The sequence below is a fragment of the Colossoma macropomum genome, unplaced genomic scaffold (assembly GCF_904425465.1).
Source record: "Colossoma macropomum unplaced genomic scaffold, Colossoma_macropomum, whole genome shotgun sequence".
Lineage (NCBI taxonomy): Eukaryota > Metazoa > Chordata > Actinopteri > Characiformes > Serrasalmidae > Colossoma > Colossoma macropomum.
Genome location: NW_023494784.1, coordinates 5,576,794 through 5,587,738, shown reverse-complemented (window position 1 = coordinate 5,587,738; position 10,945 = coordinate 5,576,794). Strand labels below are relative to the sequence as shown.

At 41.4% G+C, this 10,945-nt stretch overlaps 1 long non-coding RNA gene across 1 annotated transcript; it reads left to right on the top strand.

The window, feature by feature from the left end:
- The first annotated feature begins 4,382 nt into the window (after positions 1–4,382).
- On the top strand, positions 4,383–6,242 carry LOC118812058. The gene is made up of 2 exons (XR_005007521.1): positions 4,383–4,602; positions 4,682–6,242. It is a non-coding gene; the product is annotated as an uncharacterized LOC118812058 (long non-coding RNA).
- Positions 6,243–10,945: the final 4,703 nt, after the last annotated feature.

The window sequence follows — 10,945 nt, the reverse complement described above, 5'->3', positions numbered from 1 at the left end:
TAACATAATCACACCTGTAACACACCTAACATATCCACACCTGTAACACACCTTACCTAACATAACCACACCTGTAACATACCTTACCTAACATAACCACACCTGTACCACACCTAACATATCCACACCTGTAACACACCTTACCTAACATAACCACACCGGTAACATACCTTACCTAACATAACCACACCTGTAACATACCTTACCTAACATAACCACACCTGTAACACACCTTACCTAACATAACCACACCTGTAACATACCTAACATAACCACACCTGTAACACACCTAACATAACTACTGTAACTGTAAAGTTGAAACATACAAGTTCAAATAAACACAACTGTTCTAAGCTTCAAATGAAACATATGAAATGTCCTTTAGAAGCTTCAGATGTCTGTATTCAATCTAGAACCGCTGAATAGTGTGATGCTACAAAGTGTGATACTACTAGAACCCCACACAGGCGCTAGCAGAGGTTAGCATTATTGTAGAGCTGTTTTTTCCTTGTTTTTTTGACCGAGCTTTGACATTTGTGGCCTGACCTGAAGGCCTAGCTCTAATAGCCACGGTTCCCCGCTGGTTTTTCAACATCGCCTAACAGATGCTCCTCCTATTACGGCCCATTCTTCTCTCTCCCTCCTTCTCCATCACTCCTTATATCACCCATCATGTCTGAGCGTCTTGTGCAGGACATGAACTGCCCCTCTCGACGCATCGCGGAGTGTTTAATGGCCAAAAGCCGAGACGTGACCTTGAAATATGGCCGCGGCTACGAGATGTGCTTGGCGTATTTCATTCAGGGGTGGATTAGCACTATTTAGGGGCTGAGGCTGTATAAATGCCCCGATGTACGGCTCCTGGCCTTTGATCGATGCCTCCTGCCTCTTTTCCTCTTCTGTCTGTCGTGGGACGTCAATTAAAGCGGGCCGGGATTCGCTGCTGGTCTGCGGTTTCTGTGGAACCTGTAAAAGGGAATAAAAGGCCTGGAAATTCTGCGAGCGTCCCGAAATCAATCCTCCGTGCACCGCGAGCTGAGAGGAGATGGAATTAAGTGGGTCGACGGCGGCCGTAATCAAGATTACCTTCGACTAGCTCATTAATCTGCGCAGAGATCATCGAGAGACATTAATTTCTAGGAGAGTGCGGATGAATGGGGAGATTACTATAGATAGCAGTGATTTACGATTTGTTAATGATATTTCACGGCTGGCTGTTCTTATTAAACTCTACATGGAACACGTTTAATCTGCCGGTTTAAAAGGAATCGCTACAGAAATCTTATTAATTGACCCAATTCGTCTCTTGATTGATGCCAATTCGACGTCCTTTTATAAATTCTTTAGTGTTTTTGTTTCCTGTGACTGAGTTGACGGAGAGCCTTTTTGGGGGGGGTGGGGGTAAAGTGGAGATGCATGAGACGAAGGGCTGGTGAAGTTAATTAACGACAGCTTTGGGCCAAACTCTTAAGGCAAACCGGTATGTGTTTGCTTAATTAAGACCCAGTGTCAGCTGTTCATTTCCTCAATAGTGAGGCACCATAGGCCTCTTTAACTCTGCTCCATTACTCCTGGATACTAAAAAAAGGTGGTTCAGATTTCAGGATTCAGGAATCGCATTATCCTCGCTGTCAGAGCCGTTCGGATACAGATATTCATCGCCGCTCTATTTCATCACGACAGCTGCAACCGTACAGATGTTATTATATTTCTCAATATTCACTTAATCGTATTCTCGCGCCAAAAGAGAAGCCGTTCATCAAAAACCTGACTCTATTCACGCGGGGCCTGTATCGCTTTCAGAAAGAAGAGTCTTCATATACCATTATCCCAGCCGGCCCTCGCCCCTCCAAAGAGCCGACGGAGATGTTCCTCCATTGTATTAATCAGGCTGTGTTTTAAGTGGGGCTATATTAAAAGCCACTCCCGGAATCTTAGGATCTATTCTCCCTCGTGAAGCTCAATTGTGTCTAAGAAATTAAGTTTCAAACTTAATGCACTATTTAAAGGGAAGGGTCTCCGGAGTGGAATCTCTGCTTTAATAATGTGTAATAAAGCTCCCCACCGGTCACCCTTTTCATTTAGCCTCCGCACAGCCGCCGGCATCAGACCTGTTTCAGCTTCTGAGAGAGATGAGAGTCAATAAAGATGTTTTTCCATAAACATGGAGCAGATTGGAACTGACTTTAACCTCTCGAGCTGCTACTGTGTTATACAGTGTGTACTATTAATTATTCAGAATAATGTATAAAATATTCTTCTACTGCAATAATTTAATACAATTCTTCTTCTTCTCTATTACAAATTGTTAATTAGCTACTGCAAAGTATTTAGTATCTACTATGAATAATTCAGTATGTACCACAAATTATTCAGTACCCACTACAAATGATTCAGTATGTACTACAAATGATCAGGATCTACTACAAATTGTTCAATATCTACTATGAATTATTCTGTATCTACTACAAATTATTTAGTATCTACTATTCAGCATCTACTACGATTGATTCAGTATCTACTGTAAATGATTCAGTATTTACTACAAATGATTCAGTATCTATTACAAATTATTTAATATCTATGAATTATTTTGTATTTACTACAAATTATTCAGTATCCATTACAAATTAATTAATATCTACTATGAATTATTTTGTATCTACTGCAAATGATTCAGTATCTTCTATTAATTATTCAGTATCTGCTACAAATGATTCAGTATCTATTACAAATGATTCAATACCTACTACAAATTATTCAGTATCTTCTACGAATTGAGTTATTATTGGAAACACCCACCTTTTACTTCCACTCACTGGCCACTTTATTAGAAACACCCACCTTGTACTTCCACTAACTGGCCACTTTATTAGAAACATCTTCCTTGTATTTGCACTAAGTGGCCATTTTATTAGAAAAACCTACCTCGTATTTCCACTAAGTGGCCACTTTATTGGAAACATCTACCTTGTACTTTCACTAACTGGCCACTTTATTGGAAACCCCTACCGTATCTATCTATCTATCTATCTATCTATTAACTATCCTGAGTGAATGTTCTTTCTTCAGTATTGGTGCAGACAGATAGTGATTGCTGTTTAAACTATGAGCGCTCATGTCCTCCCTATTATTTTACCTGGTTGTTACTGAGGCTCCTCTGTTGTTCATCACGCCTCGTGCTGCTTGTAGCACATTTGCTTCCTTGCCCAACACGCCGATCCATCCACAGGCGTATTGATGAGTGTCTGTTGGAAGCCGTTAGAGTAACCAGGCCCTAATCCCTCAGTGAAATTGATCCCGTTTGAGATGATCCATGCGGGCCTAGTAAAGCGCGGCCGCCATTGTGTTGTGTTTTACCTTTTAGCTCCTCCCGAGAAAGACGTTATTCATCACAGAGCCGCCACGCAGTAAGACCCCCGGAGTAATGAGGCTTCTGCGGCTGCTGTCAGCCCCTCACCGCTTTATAAAGGATGACACAATTACACTTTACTGGCTCCCCAAAAAATGCTGACAAGCTCCGGTTCAATAAAGCACAATTTCGACTGGCTTGCTCACTCCGGCAGTCGTAGTTCATAAGCCGCGCGGTGAAAGAAGCTTCTTGTCACGCTGCTTTTTTCCCGTGAACAATATGAATGTCATATGATTGTTATTGCGCGGTGCAAAATGCTTGTGAATGCTAACAACAAGGTGCTGTTGGTGTTGAAAGAGAGAATTGTGTTTATTCTTTACGGTCGTCTCGCACTATAAATGCCTTAAATGCGCGCTGCTCTGACAGCCCCAGTGTGACGAGGTGCATCCGAGCTCAGTGTGTCTGCACTTAATCTCCTCTCACTGCTACACAAGGCACCCTGCATGAGTCTGAAGTGCGTGTAATCGGAGTCTTCCCATAATGCACTACACACATCAGCTCAATGAAGAGCTTTTATGTGCCAAAGCCTTCCACGCTATCTCAGCGCCAGGGCTGCTAACCAGGGGATTTGAAAAACCCATAGCGCAACGGACAAGACAGGTGTGGCTAATGTCGTCGGTGCGGAATGAACAGATACAGAACCGTTCACTGCTGAAAAGCTCGCGCAGAAGTCAGAGATCACCCTTCATTTACTTAATTTCCCATCAAAAAAGGCCATTATATGTTGTACAGGTCTCTACAGTTGTTCAGTTTTCAAGAGATGTTTCTGGGGAGATTAAATATGAGATAATCCACTTGCATAAGGAAGGAAAAAGTCAAGGGAAAATATGTGGAGAGTCTCAGAGAAAATGAGACTCCTAACAACCACCTGGAAGAGCTGGTCGACCCCAAAACTGCCCCCATCAGATAAACAGCACTTAAAGCTTGCATCTCTGAGAGAGAGGAGAAAATCAAGCTGCTTCAGATCTGAAAACATCCACAGATTTTGCATCATGAGCAGAAAATGCTAAACCAGCTTCTCAGACTGAACTTTGGGGGGTGTGGCTGCAGGTTGCTGTGGAAACGCATGTGTTTACGGGACCTGCTGGTGAGATCCCTTCTTAATGAAAATAATGTGTGGCCAGAACTGACTAAGGCACGAGAACAGGATCCTAATGCATGGCCACAACTTAGTAAGGCACGAGAATGAGGTAGTTAAGTTGTGGGAACAAGATAAGGAAGTTGTGATAGTTACATCATGGCCATGACATAGTAAGGTGTGAGAATGAGGTAGTTAAGTTGTGGAAACAAGATAATTAGTTAAGTTATGGCCATGACTTAGTAAGGCATGTGAGTGAGAAAGTTAAGTCATGGGAACAAGATAATTCATTTGTGATAGTTACGTCATGGCCATGACTTAGCAAGGCATGAGAATGAGGTTGTTAAGTCGTGGGAACAAGATAATTCAGTAGTGATACATTATGGCTATGACTCAGTAATGCGTAAGAATGAGGTAGTTAAGTCATGGGAACAAGATAATTATGTAGTGATGTTATGGCCATGACTTAGTAAGGCATGAGAATGAGAGAGTTAAGTTGTGGGAACAAGATAATTAAGCTGTGAAACGTCATGGCCACGACTTAGTAAGGCGTGTAAATGAGATAGTTAAGTCATGGAAACAACATGATTAAGTTGTGAAAGTTAACTTGTGGTCACGACTTAATAAGGCATGTGTGTGAGACAGTTAAGTTGTGGGAACAAGATAATCAACAAGTGATCGTTAAGGCATGGCCATGACTTAGTAAGGTATGGGAACAAGACAGTCAAATCATGGCCACCAGATTATTAAGTTGTGATAGTCGTCATGGCTACAACTTAGTAAAGTTAGTTAGTTAAGTTAGTTAAGTTATGGCCACAATTTAATAAGGCATAGAAACATGATAATTAAGTTGTAGGAACCAGATAACTAAGTTGATATTGTTAAGTCATGGGAACGAGACAGTTAAGGTGTGATAGTTAAGTCATGGCCATGACTTTGTAAGTTGTGGGAATAAGATAGTTGGCCACAACTCTATACAGCATAGGAACATGATAAGTAAGTCATGGGACCAAGATAATTAAGTTGTGGCCACAACTTAGTAAAGCATGGGGATGAGAACAGTGGTCTTGAATCGTACTGAGCTGTGAGCTGTTGAGGCTGGCCGATATCATGCCTGTACAAAAAGCCACCTGTACTACAGTGTTGGTTTTAGTGTATCCAGAGACCACAGCGTTCCACACATCAGCAAACGGATTCAGTTCTCGGGAAAAAACACTGTCTGTCTCAGCTGAACAACAGAACATCAGGACAAACTGCCTCAGACAAAAACACCTCAGGCTAAGTGGCCTCAGACACCACAGCCTCAGGCCTGAAGTTCATGTCCCATTCGCAATTCTGTTATTTATCGCTAGATTCATTCCAGTTTCAGGGTCAAAGATTACAATAAACTACAACCACAACTACTGAACTGCACTTTTATTATGTTCTACTATTAGACAAAGAGAAATCTTCAATTCTTAAGCTGTTGCTGTGTTTACTGCGTCCACTTCAGGGTCAGGAACCGCCTCAAAATGACTGGAAAAAAAAATATTGCTGTTATTAGTAGAAGTGCTTTGTATTACTGTTATTGTTATTATTATTTTTGTTATTGTATTATTGTTATTATTATTATCATCCACCGCCTTTCAGTCCAGGTTAGTGTTTAGCTGCATGTTAATGCAATGCACACGTATTCACAGGTCAATGCGTGGGACGAAATTAGTTTGTGTCAACATTAATCTGGGCTGGTAGACTGAGAATAAATGGTCAAATTAAAACACGAGCAGTATTTCAAAACCTGTCCTCCATTAGAATAGCTGATGATTTTCTCTCTGTAATGGTAGCAGCATTACGACGCGGCCCTATTTCACTCTAATTACGGCCTGTATGGCGGTACAGTCACGCTGTGCAGGGAGAACTGCGCTGAGCTGCGATGAAGGTGATTGAGGCCCCATACAATCTTAATGGTAATGAAATGTGTCGCAGCGCGTCTGCAGCGGGTAAACGGCAGCAGCGGTGGCTAACTTGTTTATTTATTAAAGGAGGAACAGTCCGCCTCTGCGCGCTATCAGTGCGACTTGTCAGCTGCAGCAGCCAGGTGATGCATGAGCCAATATGTGGACTGGAGAGGACTCAACACCACACATCAGTATGAAAATCAGTTTTCCTCTAGAAATAGCCGCCGGCCGTACAAAGCGCCACAAAACGCCGCTAATCTGCGGGTCATAAACCCGCGCGGGACGCCTGGGGGATTTTCAAAAGACAGAATTCAGAAATGTCCTGCTTTTCCATTCCATAAGCTGCACGGACTTCGTTCCCGCACCACTGGGCCTGCTTTAATAGTGTGTGAAATAGAGACTCGCTGGCCATACCGAATGTATAAAGATGGAGAAGTGACCCTGATGTTTACTGCTTCCAAAGCTCATGGCCCGCGGCAAGTCCAGACACACCAATGTATGCAGATTTGTGAACTTTCCTGCATATTATGAGCCATTTCACTCCCTGTCCACTTTATTAGAAACCCCTACCTTGTACCACTTTATGAGCTCCACCCACCACATAAGTCCATTATATTGGTCCCTCACACGTACTGATCCATTTTATGACACTAAGATATGATTTTTTATATCTACAAAAGCCTTTAACCACCTTGTGGCCCAGAGGTTTTCAGTGGAACATTCCAAGTCAACCCACATGGGTTAAGTTGAGCTTCATCAATTTAGCTCATCCAGAACACGTTAAGTGAAGCCTCTTCACTCCAACTCAACCCAAAGGCGTTCAATGGATTTTGTCATTCCAGCTCATCCCAAAGGTGTTCAATGGATCTTCATCACTCCAACTCAACCCAAAGGCGTTCAATGGATTTTGTCATTCCAGCTCATCCCAAAGGTGTTCAATGGATCTTCATCATTCCAACTCATGGTAAAGATGTTCAGTGGAGCTTCATCACACCAACTCATCCCAAAGGTGTTCATGTGTAGCTTGAACATATACAGTGGTGTGAAAAAGTGTTTGCCCCCTTTCTGATTTCTTATTCTTTTGCATGTTTATCACACTTAAATGTTTCAGATCACCAAACAAATGTAAATATTAGACAAAGATAACACAAGTAAACAGAAAACGCAGTTTATAAATGAAGGTCTTTATTATTAAGGGAAAAAGAAATCCAAACCTACAGGGCCCTGTGTGAAAAAGTGATTGCCCCCTAAACCTAATAGCTGGTTGGGCCACCCTTAGCAGCAACAACTGCAATCAAGCGTTTGCGATAACTGGCAATGAGTCTTTTACAGCGCTGTGGAGGAATTTTGGCCACTCATCTTTGCAGAATTGTTGTAATTCAGCCACATTGGAGGGTTTCCGAGCATGAACCGCCTTTTTAAGGTCATGCCACAGCATCTCAATCGGATTCAGGTCAGGACTTTGACTCGGCCGCTCCAAAGTCTTAATTTTGTTTTTCTTAAGCCATTCAGAGGTGGACTTGCTGGTGTGTTTTGGATTGTTGTCCTGCTGCAGAACCCAAGTGCGCTTCAGCTTGAAGTCATTAACAGATGGCCGGACATTCTCCTTCAGGATTCTTTGGTAGACAGCAGAATTCATGGTTCCATTTACCACAGCAAGTCTTCCAGGTCCTGAAGCAGCAAAACAGCCCCAGACCATCACACTACCACCACCATATTTTACTGTTGGTATGATGTTCCTTTTCTGAAATGCTGTGTTACTTCTACGCCAGATGTAACGGGACATACACCTTCCAAAAACTTCAACTTTTGTCTCGTCAGTCCACAGAGTATTCTCCCAAAAGTCTTGGGGATCATCAAGATGTTTTCTGGCAAAACTGAGATGAGACTTTATGTTCTTTTTGCTAAGCAGTGGTTTTTGTCTTGGAACTCTGCCATGCAGGCCATTTTTGCCCAGTCTCTTTCTTATGGTGGAGTCATGAACACTGACCTTAACTGAGGCAAGTGAGGCCTGCAGTTCTTTGGATGTTGTTGTGGGGTCTTTAGTGACCTCTTGGATGAGTCATCGCTGCGCTCTTGGGGTAATTTTGGTCGGCCGGCCACTCCTGGGAAGGTTCCCCACTGTTCCATGTTTTCACCATTTGTGAATAATGGCTCTCACTGTGGTTCTCTGGAGTCCCAAAGCTTTAGAAAAGGCTTTATAACCTTTTCCAGACTGATAGATCTCAATTACCTTGTTTTTCATTTGTTCCTTTCTTTGGATCACAGCATGATGTCTAGCTCTTGAGGATCTTTTGGTCTACTTCACTTTGTCAGGCAGGTCCTATTTAAGTGATTTCTTGATTGAGAACAGGTGTGGCAGTAATCAGACCTGGGTGTGGCTAGGGAAATTGAACTCAGCTTTCCAAAGATGTGATAAACCACGGGGGGCAATCACTTTTTCACACAGGGCCCTGTAGGTTTGGATTTCTTTTTCCCTTAATAATAAAGACCTTCATTTATAAACTGCATTTTGTGTTTACTTGTGTTATCTTTGTCTAATATTTAAATTTGTTTGGTGATCTGAAACATTTAAGTGTGACAAACATGCAAAAGAATAAGAAATCCGGAAGGGGACAAACACTTTTTCACACCACTGTAGGTTATTTCCAGATGTGTCAGTGTGAAGGCTTCTATTTTCTAATGTACAGTATGTTATCAGTTGACCAGGCTGCTCTACCACAACACAAGTGTCTCTCTGATAAGAACTGGGCATAATTACCCACTTCAGCTTCTCGAGGGCTGCAGAACGGCGGCCGAGCGGATTCGCTTATGAAGAATCCGAAACAATGAGTTTCCAAATCCTGAGAGTGGGATTGTATCACTCGACAGCCCTCGGTGTCTGTATGTGCTGTAATTGCGGCTGAGTGACTTTAGTCCGAGTCCTTGACCCAGTTCAAAGGCCTTATCGCAACAGGCCGCTCGGAGTCAAGATTACTTTTTGAACTTCGGGGAAGGAACGGAAGGATGAAAGGAGGAAAACGAGCTAATGTTATTTGCACAGATATGTGGAGGACGCACAGCTCAAAGCTGTTTAGTAGGCCATTTAGAGATGTGGCATGGAGTAACCAGCGCCCTCCCCGCACTGCTACAGCGGCAACATGCTTTTAATCCACGGCATGAACCGCTCCAGGCTCAGAGGAAGCTTGAAATAGCCATTTTGGATTTGCCAGCGACCCCATACTGTTACCCCCGGGGTGGGGGGTAAAGGTAAAATGCAATTGGAAAGCTAAGCAAGATGCCCCCGTCACTGAGCCTCCACTGTCCTCTCTCTTACTGTAGGCATGGCGATGGTGATCATATTGGTGATCCTATTATTATTTATCCTTACTATTAAACTTTATTTTATATCATTTTTCAACAATAAATCTATAAAAAAAACTTTAAAAAAGCAAATTGTAATAACTGAAACCTTTCTGATTTTCCACTATATTGTTTTTTTTCCAGTTTTCCGGCTTGTAAATGCTGATGAAAGTAATCTGAAACCCAGTGAATGCATCGTTAACTAACATAACAGCTATTAGTGTTATCATAACAGATGAAATAAAAGCTGCTTATAAAGTTATGTTTTTTCATTAAACACTGCAAATGAATGGCTGGTGCTGCTCATGATAAAACATTGACCACATAGTCCAGTTAATGGTGAAGTTATTGGAGTATTATCCACCCGGAAATAAGGTCTTTGTTGTTGTGACATAACACTGATTTGACTTATTGCCAGGATTTTGTAGTATTTAACATTAATTGTTCAGCGTAAAACACTGTGTTTATCAGTTTCTTATGAAATAAAGTCATCTGTAAATAAATAGTTTAATATTTATTTATTTCAATTTACATATCGCTGCTGTTGGAGCAAAATCTTGTATCTCCAAAATGGTAACTTCACAAGAGAGAGAGAAAAAAATTAATTCAGTGTAAGTCAGTGTAACCAGACTGTTTTTTCTGAATAAACTCCCATAAACTCCCAATCTTTTGGACCATTCAACATGAAATTTAGTCACAATTTTAAAGGACAACAGGTATTTTCAATGTCAAAAACTGAAAAATGAGAAATGAGGTTTTGTTCTGACAGCAGTGATATTTATGAAGTTTTTCATTTTTATTCATAAATGAGTTGCTTTCCATTTACAGTTGTTGTGTAAAATTACAGGAAATTTCCATATTTTAAATACAGTTTATTACCTTAAATGTACAGCAGAATGCAGCTACAGCACAGTGGTGTTGTTGTGCAGGTCAGTGTGGAGTCACAGTACACAGCTGTTATTTTACTGTTATTTACTGTTAATATGGTTCAGTAAATTACTGTTAACGTAATGCAACTAGTAGACACTACTTTACTGTAAATATACTGCTAACTCGTCTTGTTTACAGTGAATATGTCTCTTTTGAGTTTTTATTTGTGATTATATAGGTAATAAAGGTAAATAGTAAATGTGAAAAAAACACTTTTTGGGGTGCTACATTGCCTCACCCCTCCAC